We start from the raw sequence: 17,043 nt of genomic DNA on the forward strand, positions 1-17,043 counted from the left end.
TGCTTTCTAGTTTACCAGTAAATCAATAAAAACAAGATATTTTTCAAGCGTTTGTCAAATTCAGTTTTCCCCTCTGTGCCCACAATGCCTTCTGTTTGCAGCATCGTAAAAAAAGGAATTAATCAGCGAGTGTTTCCTCCGCCTCTCTACTTCTTCTAACCAAAATCAAGATGAACTTTGAATCCAGCAGCTTCTCTGATAATCACACTGTCTCCTTTTTCCCTCTGCCTTTAGAAATCCAAAAACACTCCTGGTCCTTTGCCATCCCTGCAATAAAGGAAACACTTAAGCTGCCTACGTTTCCCACAGTCCTCAGCTGCAGGCAGGCAGTAATTTGCCTGTCTAATTAACCAGGCTATTTAAAGCGATGTAATGGTGTGAGTGTGCGTGTGGTGGGGGGGTGGACACAAGGCACTATTGCTCTATTATACAGCACTTAGACAGTATACACACATCGCAAACGCCCTGAGCTTCACACCAACACGAGCATAGAAACACACACGCACGCACACACACACACACACACACACACACATACACTGAGTAGCTCCCAGCAGCTACAATAAAGCTGTCAGAGTCTGTAGCATCTTGGGGATGAGGGGAGAAAAAGAGGATTGAGAGATAAATGGAGAACGCACAAAGGGAGAGTTGAATTATTCATGGAAGTTTTTTTTTTCTGATGGAGCTTTCCTTTGTCATCATCTCTCTCTCTCTCTTTCTGGATTTCTCCTCCTCACATACGGCGCTGAGCGAGGAGGGGATGTTCTCCAACCAAACCCTGATAACAGCTACAGTTTCTATTGACTCAAAGTGTGCCAGAAACTGTGATATGAAGCTGCCTGTACTGCATGTTCTGTGAGCTCGCATTACATGTTCAGTATGTCACGATTTTAATGATCGAAGGTCACGTCAGAAACCGCAGAAACATGGGACGACTTTTTTGTTTGTTCTTGTGTGTATTCCCGTGTGTATTCCAACATCTGGACATCCGTTTTATTTTTGAAATGTGGCACAATATATACCCTTTTTGTGTTTTTTAAAAGACGCAGTTATCAACACAGCAACATCAAGATTTTGTACATTTCATTGTCTTTTCTTATCTTTTTGCTCTTATAAAACATGTTACACATATATGCATACATATCATGTATAAGGTGCAACATACTAAATGTAAATCATTTCAACTTGAAGACCAAATTTTTGGCTTGTATGAATGCAGTTCAAGAAGATTAACTTAAAGGGAAAGTTCAATCAATCAAAAATACAAATTTTTCTCTCTTACCTGTCGTGTTATTTATCCCTCCAGATTGTTATGGTGAGAGTTGGAGGTTTTGGAGATATTGGCCGTAGAGATGTCTGCCTTCTCTTAAATATAATGGAACTAGAGGCGCTCAGCTTGTGGTGCTCAAAGCAGCAAAAAAAAAAAGAAGAAGAAAGATTTGAAAAACTCAACAGCAATGTCTCCAGAAATCATGACCTGGTCACTCAAGATAATCCACAGTCCTTTTTGTGAGCAGTTTCATGTAGGAACTATTTTCTTTCCATAACAACGCTCTAATCATGAACGAGAAGCTAGCTCGCCAAGCCAAGGAGGACTCCATTAAAGCAACGTTATGTAGAAATTTGCATTTTGTGTGATTTGGCTCCCCCGACAGTGCAACACCACTGTCATAAATACAAGTCCCAGGTCTGTAACAATCTGTCAGACGTAATGTAGGTGCTAACTAAAAACACAACTCATTACGTCATAACAATGTTATGTGTTGAAAACTTATTTATAAAAAAAAAAACTTATATATATTGAAGTAAACGTGTAACGCTGTGATCCGACCCTCTCACTGAAGTTACACAGTGCAGAAACAAGTGATAGACACCATTCACCCCTTTACAAGGCACTGTTCCATCAACATGATTCTGAAGCTGTTATTTTTATGTAAAAAACGTACATAATGTTGCTTTAATGTTTACATTGCCCACTGTCATGAGCACAAGCCTCTCGTCCATGAGTAGATGCAAGCTTCGCTCTGTGCAGTGATATAGTAGCAGGTGTAGTTCAGAAGAAAGAAAATGGTTCCTCCATGAGACTGCTCACAACAAGGTCTGTGGATTATTTTGAGTAACCAGGTCATGATCTCTGGGAGGAGACATTGCTGTTGAGTTTTTCAAAGGTATTTTTGGTGCCATCTAAGGCAGACATTTCTTCAGGAGAAAGATGGGAAATTTAGACTTGGAGACACCATCATCCCTCCACGCCTGAGACCTTGAGATGGCAGCGCTTTGATTGACAGCTCATATGAGCAGATAGGAGCTTATATGCCCACCCTAGAGCCTACAACAGCCAATGAGTGATCATATAGACAAGTGACCCACTCTCTCATCTTTCTCCTCTCTCCTGAGTGACTTACACATTAGCCTTTGGATGAGGAATATACAGTTCATAACAGTGTTTAAAGCCTTAACTTGGACATTATGCAAGTTTATGTAGTGTTTTGCTCTTTGAATGGGCTGTTTTTCCACCTAAGCACTTGTTGTTGACTCTTTTATAAGCACATAGTCAATGTAAATAAGGAAATAAAGAACTATAATGTGTTTTTGTCCCTGATACTTTTTTTCCTCCCCAGTGGCTGATTATTTCCTCAGAAAAACATGTGTTAAGTGTCCATATTCAGTGATTTTGTTATCTAATTTGAACTTGGACCATGTAAGATTACATGATAGGGACCCATTGTGTTTTCCAACTAGCAGGAGCAGTTACAGGTCATCTGCAGGCTTATTTTTGTATACAAAATTTAGGTGAAAAATAATAATTCAGTGTGTTCAAACTCCTATAGATCAATGACAGAAGCACTTACAGAGTTTGTGTAACCATTGTGTATTGTATTGTATTGTATTTTGTGGTGTTGAAATTGTCTACTTTGTAACTTTCATAAAAACTTGTTATCTTGCTGTATGGTTCATTAATTTAATCTCATCTATTCCCTCTCAGAAACCAAAACAGAAGATAACAGATATGGAACAATGAAGCTTTTATAATTAATTTTCTACATTTGTCTGTAGTGCAGCCACACCTCCAGAAACTAATCCTCAACCTGTTTGAACAAAAGAAAACAAGCTGTTTTTTTATCAAATCAGATCAGATTTTAAACAGCTCGTTTATGCCCAAAACTATTTTTTCATGCTTCTCACCAGGCTGAAAAAAGTATTTCCTTTACTGTAAAAACTTCTGAACCCGTTTCCTCTCAGTGTTTTTGAGATGCCCCCCCCCCCCACACACACTCACACACGCACACATACATTTCTCTCTCTGTCTGCTGTGTGTGCGTATGTGTGTGTGTGTCATTCAGCTAAATAAAGCCGTGGAGTGTTGGCCTCAGCATCTCTGCGTTGCCTTTTCATTGTGCTGCTGGGAAAGCAACAGTAGCAACCCCGCGCATGATGCACCATGTCAGCAAACACATAACAATAGATCGTCTGGTGTTTCTCTCACACACACACACACACACACTGAGAGTCACAATGGATGTTTTGGGAGTGACTCCCGGCTGTCACTGGTGTAAAACACTAAGCCTGTTTGCAGTATGTAGCCCGGTACAAACAAGACTCATACACACTAACAAACAACCACACACACACACACACACACACACACACACACACACACACACACACGCACACACGCACACACGCACATACACATAAATGCTGCCAGGGATGAAAAACAAACATCCTTCTGAAGCAGAAGTAGCTTTCTAGGATTCTTTAATGCATTTTCCTGGAGTACAACTGAGGCTACTGTGAAGCAAAAATCTGTTTTTAAACATGCTCAGTATGATCATAGTGCCTTACATTCCTGCCATGACATGTCAGGCTACAACAATCAATAATATCTGAACCAATCAGCATGAGCAGCACTGAGGAGATAGGATATGATAAAAAACAACAAGCATGAGACAAGTGTCTCATAACCAGCCCAGTCACCAGGATATTATGTTAGCAGTTAACAGTTCTGCAAACCACAGATACGTCCAAGGTTGACATTTGGACCAAACGTGGCATTATGACATCATATGCATATTAGCTGACTCACACATCAGGAGGGGGAGGAGATGGCGGTGGAATTATTACAGCCAACAAGGCCGCCAAATGGCTGTTCAAGTCACACCAGTAATCTTTTAAAGGACACCTGGGGACATTTCCATCTGTTGCTGTCACGACCAAACTGGCTATTTTTCACAGGAAGCCAGACCATCTCCATCCATGACACCAAAACAGGTATTTTAAGCCAAACCATGATGTTTTTCTAAACCTAACCAAGTGTTTTAAGTGCATAAACCTAACCAGAGAATAAGCACAATGTTGTGACAAGAGATAAATAGAAAATTAAACATAAAGAAACGTTCAGTTTTAACTTATCTGTGGTTTAGCTAACTTAGCAAACATTCAGTCTGGTGATTGGGATACTCATAACACATTGTTGTCAAGAGAAGGCAAAGTTTTTTTGTCTGAGCCTCTTCCATTATAAAACCAGGTGGGTTTCCAGCCACATTTTCATGGATAAAGTCAAGAAGAAAATGCTGAAAATTAGAGGTCGGGGTTGAAAAATTGCAAAAAACTTTTTTACGCTTGGCCAAGGGGTTGAAGAAAAGGTGCGTATTAGATATTAATATTAAACATTTCTTTCTCTAATTAGTGAGGAAGGCTAGTCAGCTATCTGACAGAATAAGTATAGACAAATAACAAGAATGTAGGTGGATTTAGGACTAAGCTAGTCGACATCAAAGATACATTTTAGCCTTTACTGTTAGCATTTCCTCCACTGACTTCATCCACCTACAACTGAAATCCTTGTGATGCATCGAAGGCAACAAAGTCCATAACGGATGTATTATGCCAAAAAGATTAGTAAATGTTTTGACTGGCCAATTAAACAGATGATTATCTGATGCCACTTTTGAAAGATTTCATTTTCCAAGAACAATGCCAAACACTTGCTTGCCCCAGCTACTCAAAATTTGTAACGCTTCACTGCATCTTTGCATTTTTGTAAATTCAATATTTATGGAGATTTTAGACTGGTGTGGAATGAAACAAACAATTTGAAGGTGTTACCTTCAAATGGGCTCATTTTTGACTGTATTTCTGACAATTGAAAGAGGATTAATCAATTATCCTAAAAAGAATTGACAAAATAAAATAAAAAAAACTTGAAAACACTGGAAGAGTTTAAGATAAGGTGCAACTTCCACATACTTGACACATCAAACTACACTCTCAAACATCTGTGTGCTGGTGAGGAGAACATGAGCTCTGAGCCAAACAGCAGCAACAGAGAGATGAGCTCATCTCTGTTTAAGCTGCAGAAAATACTGAAACCGCTAATGACGGCTAACTGCTGAAATACCCACACGTGTCACCGCGGCTGGCAGAGGCTGACACCTAAATACAGTGTGAGAGGCTGCAAGCTAAAAGTGAAGCTCGCCACAGACACCCGCTGCTAAAAGCACAACGCTGGTTTGCTGCCTGCTGTGGGTATTAAGGTTGTGAGCAGCTGCTGTGTGGTGAGCAGTTCTGATTCAGACCGATGTGTATTTCAACACGTCATGATATCTTTGAAAAGGTTGTTTGTACAAGTGTCCTGTTTCTTTCAGTAAGTCTGTTTTTATACTTAAAATTGACAAGAAGGCTGGAAAATTAAGATGAAAAAAAGTATCATTAGGCTCCAATAATGTCTTGAAACAACTTTTTATGTAGCTGCGTCTGTTTGTTAGAGCCTCACTTGGACATCCAGCGTGTTATAGATCAGCGTGTATTTAATTAAGCAAACTGGAACCTCAAATCAGTGGGGGGTCCTAATGACCGGAGCAAATCCATACTTCCTGTTTAGCACACTGGCACAAACAACTGTCAGAGCTTTTCCTCTCTGCAGTTACACTGAGGCAACCCTCTCATTCTCCAGAGAAAACACACTGGAGCAACTGAGCCTCAAAAGTCCCGTCAGGCTTTTGCATTAAGCGTGAGTGTAGACTTGAAGAAATAGTTCAACTTTTAGGGAAATGTCTTTCTTTGCTTTCATTTGGAGCGTTAGATGAGAAGACTGATACCATCCAAATGTCTTTACGGAGCTGGAGGCGGGAGGCAATTAGCTTAGCTTAGCATAAAGTAGCATCTTCTGGCCTAACAATATCACAATTCTGGAATTATACAGAAAAACTAAAAGAAACTGAATTGTAATTGCTGAAATAAGGCAGAGATGACTGACTGGTTCTGTTCAAACGGTTCATTGTTTCAGTAAGAAGGAAATCAGTGACGTCTAAACTGTCTGGTGCCTCTGCTGGTTTTCCTTTCCGCCCCCCCGCCTAACCTATGACCTTTCCCCTCTGACTTCACCTCAGGTCTCTCTTCATTCTTCCCCTCTCAAGGAATGCACTTTTGAAGACGATAAGCTAATACAGACTGTAAACAAACTCTTAACATACTGGCAGTGTTAGTCAGACACACCCAGTGATGTTTGACACATTTTGCCTGAAGCGTCAAAACTACTTCTGATCAAAATGCATCAAACTGTGGTTTTGCAAATATTTTAGCTTCCTAAATGTGAAGTTCTGGATTCACTTTCGAATGATTTGTCTTGTTTTAAAAGGTGGATGTTCACAATTTTCATTCAAAGGATGTGACGTGTCGACCAGTGTCGGTCACCTCTCTGTGTCTAGTTTTTATAAACAGAGTCTTTGTATTTGGTGGGAAAATCAGTCTACAGCCAAACTTCACCCCCTGATGAACCCCTCCTTCACTCCTCTTTGGGTCCAGCGTCTTCAATTCCAAAGTGACCATCGCTGCAGAATTTTATATGTGGAGGGAAATGGATCAGAGACTGGAAAACTGCTGACGTAGAGCTGGAATGACATTTGATGCACAGGTAAGCTATCTATCATTTGAAACAGCTAACAGCCATATGGGCTGGTCAGATAATGTTTGCTGTCGGGTCATTGTATTGTTAGTGATTGTGTTGTTACAGTAATGTGCAGTAAAGTGAGCTACACACAGTAGATGAAACTTTGAATGAACTTTGAACTTTGCTGGGCTGCTTGTGTTGGACCACAGCTGGAGCTGGAAAATGACCTCATGGGTGGCCAGAAAAATGATATCTATAGTCATGTCTCCTCTTAAATACTTTAGTTTGGTCTGGGGTTGTATTTTCAGGAGTACAGCCACGACTGAATGATCAGACAATATTAGAGGAAGATTATAAGAACAGTACAGGCAGCAGTGTCTTTATGATACTAACGTTCTCCCACGACTGTCACTTTCACCATGACACTTCTCTAAAGGCTACAATATAGAATAAAATTTAGTGCCTACTGCCTTTTAGGTTATATCAAAATATTCTTTTGACATTTTTTTGTTGTAATTAAATACCAAATCATTTAATTTTAACAACAAATGAAGGTTTCTTTACTAAAAAACACCATATGATCATGTTTTAACAAGAAAAGGTGACTTGTTTTATGGTATACACTGATTCTGTGATACAACAAGATAAAATTATATGTTGTTATAACAAGAAAAAAGTTTACTGTATTAACTGAATTCTGCTTCAATCCAATTTAGTCTTTTAAATGCATCAGGCCACGCCTCCAAAGTTTTGGCAACCAATTACAGCCAAGCGTTGACTGCTAGCAAGAAACAAACACAAACGTTTTGTCTAGGCTTATCAGATTATGATATGTACCAAATTTGGTGAGAATTGGATGCAATTTGTGGCAAAAGAGGCAAAAAATTTGTTCAAAACAGGTCTGAACAGGTGTGGCCTGTATCAGTCACATTTTGCACATGGTTTGTACAAAGTTTAAAGCGAAAACTACTCAGTTGCCAGTTGAACATTTGGAATAAATTAGAAAAATTGTATTCAGGTGTCAGCACAGTCAAAGCATATTCAGGATAAACTGACCAGAACTTTGTTTGGCATCTATGTTCAGGAGAAAAGAAATCAAAACATGTTATTGTAAATAATAATTGACTATTGTCGGCTACACCCAGTGACATCACTGTCCAATAATCAAAAACTAATTACTGATTACAAACAATGTTTTTGTCTGTCTGGTCGGCTGGATCTCTTTATTATTTATGGCTTAGAAGACTTTACTTTGAGTAATCCTGGCTTATTAAAATCAGATCTTATGTGAGTGTGCTCCACCCCTGATATGATTCATATGATGCAGTTTAATTGATTACATACTTATTGGTTGTCTAAGGAAAGCCTTTAACCTCAGCTGATTCTAATGAGAAACGTTCATCATCTGCAGTTTATCTGTTGTTTAGATGTTTTAATGATCACCATCTTTGCTCCGGAGGCGTTTCCTGCACGGACTGGAGAGGAACACTGGATACTTCAACTTATTTGTCATAAAAGCTGTCAGATTTAAAGATCTGGAGGCTGCCGGCATCTTCAATCCAGCGGGATCAGTATCGGTCTCAGACTTTAAAAACTCATATCAGTCAGAGCGCAGTCTGGTTCACACACAGGTCTGAGATTCCAAGAGGGATTTGGGGTGAGAGAGCCGGAGGATTGGGTGAGAAAAGAGAGCGAGTGGGAGGACGAAAGTGTGTGTGTTTGTGTGAGAAACTGTGTGAGTGCGTGTGAGAGAGTTTTTTCCCATGACTCTGTAGCAGTCAGTCAGGTAGCGGTCTGGGATTAGAGAGTGTGACCCAGCTCAATCTGGAGTAATGAATTCTTCCTGCACAGCTTTCACTGGCCTTTACGAGGCATTAGTCCCACTTTACCAGAGACCATCAAAAGAGAAAGAAAACCTAAAAAATCTTCTCCTTATTCTCCAATTTTCTGCAAGAGTTTGAGTCATAATCTGCAACATATTTATGATTTATGGTCAAATATATCTTCCAGCCATAACACAGTAGGGATTTAATGCATATCCATATTATTTGCTGGGTTAAACACTGACTGAATGCAGCAGTGAGATCGTCCTCAACAGACAGACTGAGAAAAGGGCCCCACCTGCAGAGAGACACTGAAACAGAAACATTCCTGGAAAAAATAAGCCTCAATAGACACAGAGTTTGATTGACAGCTGATCTCTTTGAAGTGCTCTGCAGGAACACCACAGCTACAGTATGAGCACTTAGCACTTAAGATAGTTCTCATTCCTGAACATTAAACTGTAGCTTTAAGTGCTACTTTAAATTAAGGGACTAACTTTGTATTTCTATTCGAGACTAAGAGTCGACAGCATGTTAGCAGTTCTGCAAGGCTCAGAAACAGAGTGCTAATGTTAGCATGCTAACATGCTACTTTACTTATTTATTGTTTTTCTGTTCTCTTTATGAGCTTTTGACTACTTGTCTTTATTCTACATTCTGTTTACTGTAACATGTCTTTTATTTATTTAATTTTTACTGCGGAGAGAATGCCGAACAAAGTTTTGTTGTACCTGCGTATGATGACAATAAAGCAATCGTGAATCTTGCTCACAATGACACAGTTATTACAACTCATTGTGAGGAGGAAATTAAGGTCTGTAACAAATTTCACATCCTGACTGTGTGTTGGTCAGAGATAAAAGATGAAGTACTCAGATCCTTAAAGGTAAAAAATAAGACATTCGCTGCCTCTGGATATCACACTAGAGCACCAGCATCTCAGATGAAAACAAATGCGTGCAACATTCACTCAATAAAGTTGGGGGAAAAAAGAAAGCAGCATCTGAACACGCTCTGCTCACAAAACTCAGATCAAAATGTAAAACTAGAGCGGCACTGACCCAACAGACCAACACATTCTATCCAGCCTAGTCCAATATCAAACTCGATGGCCTCACTCTAAATTTTAATGGCTTATCTGTAATTTAAAGGGGCACTACGTAGTTTTTGAGAGGAAATTAAAACTCAAAATTTTAATATTTCCAGTATTAATGAGGTAATAATACAAAGACAGACATTTTTTTTTTCCATAACTGAATAAACGAGCTGTTCTCAGAGGGAAATAAGGTCCCAGAACACTGTTTGAAGCTAGAAAGGTGGCCACATATAAACAAAAAAAGACTATATGATTGTCTTGCCCTTTAATGTCTGTTTGTTTATTCAGTTTACTCAGTCATTTAGTTTGTTTAGGCATAAAATAAATCAGTCAATGAACAACTATCTCTTCTGATTAAAATTTCTTCCCCCAAACTATGTAGTGCACCTTTAAGATCACCAAATCAAGGATCCACAACAAATTGTATTCACTTATAGATACCAGCCACCTAAATATACCAGATATTTTTCATCAAAATCCATGCATTATTCTGTGAGAAATCAGTGAAAATGTCGAAAAACAGCATATCTTGCAATGTGAAAGACAGCGGAAAAAAATCCCCTGATCCATCCTTTTATCCGGACCTGCACTAAAATTTAACGGGGCCTGTTCTGGGCCGAGACCCATCCTCTATCCAACTCTAGTGGAAAGCTGTTCTGTAGTTTTTTTATAATCCTGCTGACAAACCAACAAACGGACACAGGTGAAAAACATACCCCAAACCCAGTGCTGATCAAATATATTGATGTTCAAAATATCACATATTAAACTTTTACCAATACGACCACAAGGTAAAAATAATCCACGACAAATATATTGTTTCATTGTCAAAATATGCATTAAAAACTTTAAAAGTACTAGCAGCTAAATTGTTGTCAAGTCACCCAAATCCATCCACTTCCATTGTTTGGGCTTCAGAGGTGCATATATCAAAATAACTCCTTAAATTTAAATTCAATTTAAATAAAAAAATCTCTTTAGGTAAGAATTTACTAAAAATATGATTTGACGCCATTGCTCTTAGTTTTTACCCCAAATCAAACCCACCCATCAAACATTGCTGCAGATGATCAAAAAGTAATCCTGAGTAATTCCACCTTTAAATTGCTGTGAACACATGAGCTCTCCATGGAGAAGTTTCCCTGTTTGTACCAGTAGACTGAGTGTTTTAAATTCTTGTGCAGCGGTACATTAGAACAACATGTTATAGTATTAACTAGGAGACAGTTAATGATTAATAATGACACACCTCTCTTTAGTTTGTGTGTAACAGAGTCCTCTAGTGGCTTACACACTCTCTGTCACACAACTACCCAACCCACCCACACCCACACACACACACACACACACACACACACACACACACAAACACGCGATGTGTATTATTAAAGTGCCCTAAGCCGGTCTGCTCACAGAGCTTTGAATTCATATCTGAAGCAGAGCAGACATACCTGTCTGTCTGCCACTGTAATACCTGTAATTCTCTACCTCAGGGTCCGACAGAGTGTGTGTGTGTGTGTGTGTGTGTGTGTGTGTGTGAAGACGGTTAGCCAATAAGGCAGCCGTAAACTGTAGTTAAACCAACCAATGAGACGTGTGTTTTGCTGTGTGACTGTATAACTGCAGTCAGCTGTCTGTTGTTGTTGTCAGTTTGACTTGACTCAACCATTTTACAGGAATGTTGAACACTCACACAGTGATATGTACATCACCTCTTTGAACTGTGTTTGCTCTCTTCTTTCTGCACAGTGTGTCAACATCTAAAGGTTTTTACAGTAACACATTATTAATTCATCTTGATGATTAAGAATCACCATGCTGTCATTACCGAGACCAGGATCTGAATTTAGTCTTTAACTCAGTGTTGGCTCTGATCCTGTCATTCCTTTTCTATCCATTTGATCACAGATAAAGTATTTTTCAACAGTGCAATGTTTTTTTCTTTTCTTATGGGAAGATATTCACCTCAACTGAGACATTTTGATCAGCTTAGAAGTTTTAAAATGCTACTGATTTTACACAGTCAGGTCAGTGTAGTATTCATAATGAGTACTAATCAACCTGCAAAACCAGTGACTGCAGTTCGAGTCTGTGTTTCATTATTTGTAAGTGTGAAACCACTGGATATTTTCTAATGAGACCTCGGGGCAATTTCCAGACATGTTTGTGGCAACCAAAACAGGTACTTAAAGCCAAACCATGATGTTTTCCCATCCCTAACCAAGTGTTGCTGGTGTCCAAACCTAACCAGATCATAATCACAGCGTTGTGACGAGAGAGAAATTGAAAATTGAACCCAAAGAAATAACTTAACGGTGGTTTTGTAGAAGCTTATGTTGCTATGATTTAGGTAGGGATGGATGTTTGGGTCCTGTTTGTTTATTGTTGTTATTTTAACCTACATATGCAACTTATAGGTGCACTATGTAGTTTTGGGGAAGACAATTTTAATCAGAAGAGAAAAATCCTCACTGACTGCCTTTTTATGCCTAAACAAACACTCTTCATTTTCATGACTAAATAAACAAACTGACCTTTAAGGACAACACAATTTCATACTGTTTTACTTTGTTTATACGTGGCGGACCCTGCCACCTTTCTTGCTTCAAACTGTGTTCTGGGGACCTTATTTTCCTCTCAGAACAGCTTGTTTATTATGGAAAAAATAAATGTTTGAGTTTGTATTATTACCTCATTAATATTGTAAATATTAAAATTCTTAGTTTGAATTTCCTCTCCAAAAACTACTTAGTGCCCCTTTAACTTCACTTAACGAAAGCATGTTACTTTAACCTGAACCATGATCTTTTCCTAAACCTAACCAAGTAGTTTTGGTGTTGAAGCCCTGTAACTTTTATTTTCCTGTTGTCACCCTTGCTTTTTTATAAGAGCAACCACCGCTGGAAATATTAGTTTGAACTTGGCAGAGATGGCAGCCGGTGGCAAGAAGGAGGTTCACATGCAGCATAACACAACATGAAAAATAAAGAGTAAAAACACAGTTGACAGTGTGGGAGACAGAGATAGAGGGAGAAAAAATGAGGGTGTGAGCAGCGAGGAGTTGCAGAGCGCTGTGACGAAAAGGCAAGATGGTAAAGAAATAAATATATATGAAAGAATGAACCTTTAAATTCAGCATGGCTGTTTCTTCAGAGGATTTATAAAAGGCAGCTGTGGATTGGAGGGTAAGCTGTAAAAGACTCCTGGTGAGGTGAGAAGTGTGTGTTTGTGTGTGTGTGTGCAGTTGAATGGGGCAGAGAGAGCACTCTTTATATAAAACAGACATCTAAATCCTCTGCTGGGTGTATGTGTGGGCAGGTTTGAGCTCTGGAACATACTCTTCACCTTATGGCAGGATATTTCTCAACAGAGATTACGGATAGGGATTCTTACAGGATGATGCTGGGGGAAGCTGCAGAGTCTCAACACTTCAAGTCAAGTTTATAAAGGAGAATTACATCAACGGTTCTGTTATCTTAAAGTTTTTGGCTTTATCTGATCATAAGATGTCATCTCAGTCATGTTATTTACAATTGCCAGTGAGGAGACGTCTTCACACCCTTTTATTGAGTAACAGAAGCAGATAACAATGTAAAAAGTCTTCAATATGTATTCATTCTGCATTAAAATGTCTAAAAAGGATCAATCTTTGTCATATATTTTGTTGTTGTTGTTTTGAGTTATGTACTGTAACAAATGTTTCCAACAAGTTTACTCAAGCTAGCAGTATCCTTTTAGGATAGGGAAATCAACCAACAAGACTAAAGTTAACGTGAGTAAAACTTTGAAACATTACCTCGCCAGTGAACATTTGAGTCAGACAGATTTTCATCCGCCCCAAACAGCCAGATTACTTTACTGTACACTAGCCATAAGATAACACTTGCAAACAACGGTACACACTACTGTTGTGTATGTCTGTGTCAACTCTCACTCAACTCAGCCCTCACCAGGGCCTCTGGTTCCCCTCTCCATTATGTTCATGAAATAAAGTACATTTCCCCTCCAGCTCTAGTCAGCAGTCAACATTACAGAACACAAACACCCAACAAAGGAGGTCACCTCCACAGATCACTGCAGTCAGGTTGATAAACAGGAGTGAAGATACATTTATTTTTGTAATCCCAAGAGTTTAAAAGTAATCTCTGAGCTCTCCTGCCGTCAGTAAACGTCTCCGGACCAGAGCAGAATCTGACGTGACACCAGGTGTAAATTCCTCCAGAAGGTCCGGCTCTGCACATGAATCTAGTCGGCTCTGAGCAGCTGCAGCAGCTATGCCTCCCTGCACCATCCAGCCCTCCACACAACACTCTGCAAATGTCTTTTGTTTTGTTTTGATAGAGAGCCCCCTAGTGGCGGGAGTTACATATTAAGTCAAAGCAAAGAAGCTTTATCAGATCAATTCAAAAGTAAAAGCACTCATTATGTAGAATAGTCATATATGAGCAGTGATGGAATGTACATTTATTCAAGTACTGTACTTAAGTATAGTGTCATTTTCTGCTATTTGATACTTCCACTCCACTACATTTATTTGATAACTTAAGTTACTAGTTACTTTACAGATTGCTGCATCAGAGCCAAAGCAGTATATTTTTAAATGCATTTATTTTATCCACAATCAGATAATCAACCCTCACAGTATACAGTGCATACATACTTTTGATACTTTATCAGAGACGTTGAGGCTGTTACTCAAGTACTATTCTTATGGGTGACTTTAACTTTTGCTAATGTAATATTGTAACACTATATCTTTACTTTTACTCAAGTGTGACTCTTGTGTACTTTTTGCAACAGTGATTATCAGATCATTACTACTCATGCATGAAGGGTCAAGGTGGAGATAATTTAAACTGCTCTACAAACTCTTTAGGAGTTTAATCTTTAACAATGCATCATATTTCATAAGCTCATCATATATCTATTTCTTGTAAAAGATAAATTGTATTGGAGTAAAAAGTATTATATTTCTGTCTAAACGTAGTGCAGTAGAAGTTTAAAGTATAGAAATACTCATGGAAAGTACAAGCACCTTCAGAGAGGTGAACTGAGGGTTACTGTACAGGAGAAAACGTGATGAAGTGTCATATAGGAAGACCCACATGCTATCAAATGAGTTGGCCTCCACCTTCCTCTATGGTTAAATAGTAACTAATTCACAGTAATTACAGGGGTGTGGTAGTTAGTTACACTTTAAATCTGAGTCACATAATAAAACAATTTCAATCTTAACCAGAGTTTGTAAAAGGGTTAGGCTATTATATCAGGTTACTGATGTTTTTGATATCATGCGACTTGTGGGACCATTGGCCAAAACAAAGGAAGATAAACAAATATGTATGTAATAAATATGTGTATATATGTATATATTTGTGTGTGTGTGTGTAATAACAGCTTACATTCACCCTGACGCAGATTCAAAAATGCACTATGTGTTTATGCATATTTGCACTTTAATAGCTGTATATATGTTCTGTAATTTGTGTAGCATGAAGGATTTTACATACTTTCATTCGACTATAAATTACTCGAATGTATATCATCCCATTTCTGATACATTTTCTAAAGCAGTGCTGCCCAAACTGGGGCCCACGGGCCAAAGTTGGCCCAATACAAGGTGCAGATATTTTTAATAAAGTTCTATTGAACATTAATTAAAAAAATAAAATAAAATAAAATAAAATAAATATATAAATTGATGTTAATGTTATTTTTTATTATTTATTATATTTTTGTGAGGAAAAAAGGTTATTTAAATAAACAGGATCCTGATTATTAATTATTTCTCATAATCTGAGCACAGCAGGCAGAGTGACTCTTCAGCCAGTCAATTAAAAATACCTGAAATCTAAGAACCACCTTGCATCTTAAAAATAGGATACAGCACAATATAATAGGTGTTTGCTTTTGGCTCATGGCCTACCATGAAGTTTTAGTTTGAAGGCAAAAATGTGGTCATCCCTGTTTTAAAGCACGCCTTTCAAATGTTGATTAGGTTATATACAGTAATACTGCATCTGTCAAAGTTTTTAGACTTTATTTGTGGACTCTGACTCCCTCTGTTGGTCAAAGAAATACTTCAATGAAAAATCAATCAGAGTCAAAGATGTGTTCGACTCAGGAGCACCTGATTCCACCTACAGATCAAGCAATAAGACGATGGAATCTACATGTCTGGACTCACTAATCCTTATTTAGTGTGTAAATTGACTGACCAGTATGTCAAGGAGAAAGCCACTGTAATGTCCTGTATATACTGTGCTGTATGTGTCTTTGTATTGACTCCTTTGATCGGAAATGTTCAGTTTAAATTAAAAAAATCCAGTAAACATATGAGACTGCCATTTTTCAACACCTCAGATCCAAATCATGGGTGTGAAACCCAAATATGCAGGACTAATTGTTAGTACTGCCATAATATTTTTTGGATTAGACTGAATATTATAAGCCTTTGAGTCTATCGTTTGTGTATCGTCTGAAGTGGATGCACCAGCTCAACCACATGTTGAGGGTGTAAATAACGTTTCATATCAATTTGCGATCTCAGGGTTTCTGTAGTCTATTTTTATGGGTTTTTATTTAATTGTCTCCATCGACTTCAGATGTTTCAGAGAATGCTGTAACTCTGTTTTGCTGTGAAGCTCCAAAAATGTTTTGCTGACTACGAAACTTCACCTGACTCGAGGTGAGTAGATAATGACTGAAATTTTATTTCTGGGTGAACTTTTCCTTTAAGAGCTTCACACAGAACGCAACTTGCAATCGGACAAGCAGGAAACAGCTATGACAAATCAGCTGCATACGTCTTTCAGAAAAATTCAATGGACACACCAACCTGTGTCTTAACAACAGGGCGGAGAAGTCTATAAAAAATAAACTGATAAAACAACAACTCAACACTGGAATGACACTGCTCATTTATTTTCTAGAGTTTCTGTATGTAAAGACGTGAAAAATCACGTCGACTCAGTCTGGACAGGAGGTCAAGTCAAACACTGTTTATAGTCCTAACCAACTGGAGTTTATTTTAGATAATCCATTTAAACAATCATTATAATTAAGTTCCAAAGTCAAGACGTTGTCAGTGTACGACACGTCATCACCACAGCTACTATCATTTTATGATAACTGCAGATTATGACTCTCGATGACAGCCAAGCATTTAGAGTTTCTTCATAAACTATTGAGCTGTATCTTGTATCTTCAATGAAGTGTGACCTGTCACCTTC

This window comes from Pagrus major, chromosome 22 (genome assembly GCF_040436345.1).
Source record: "Pagrus major chromosome 22, Pma_NU_1.0".
Taxonomy (NCBI): Eukaryota; Metazoa; Chordata; class Actinopteri; order Spariformes; family Sparidae; genus Pagrus; species Pagrus major.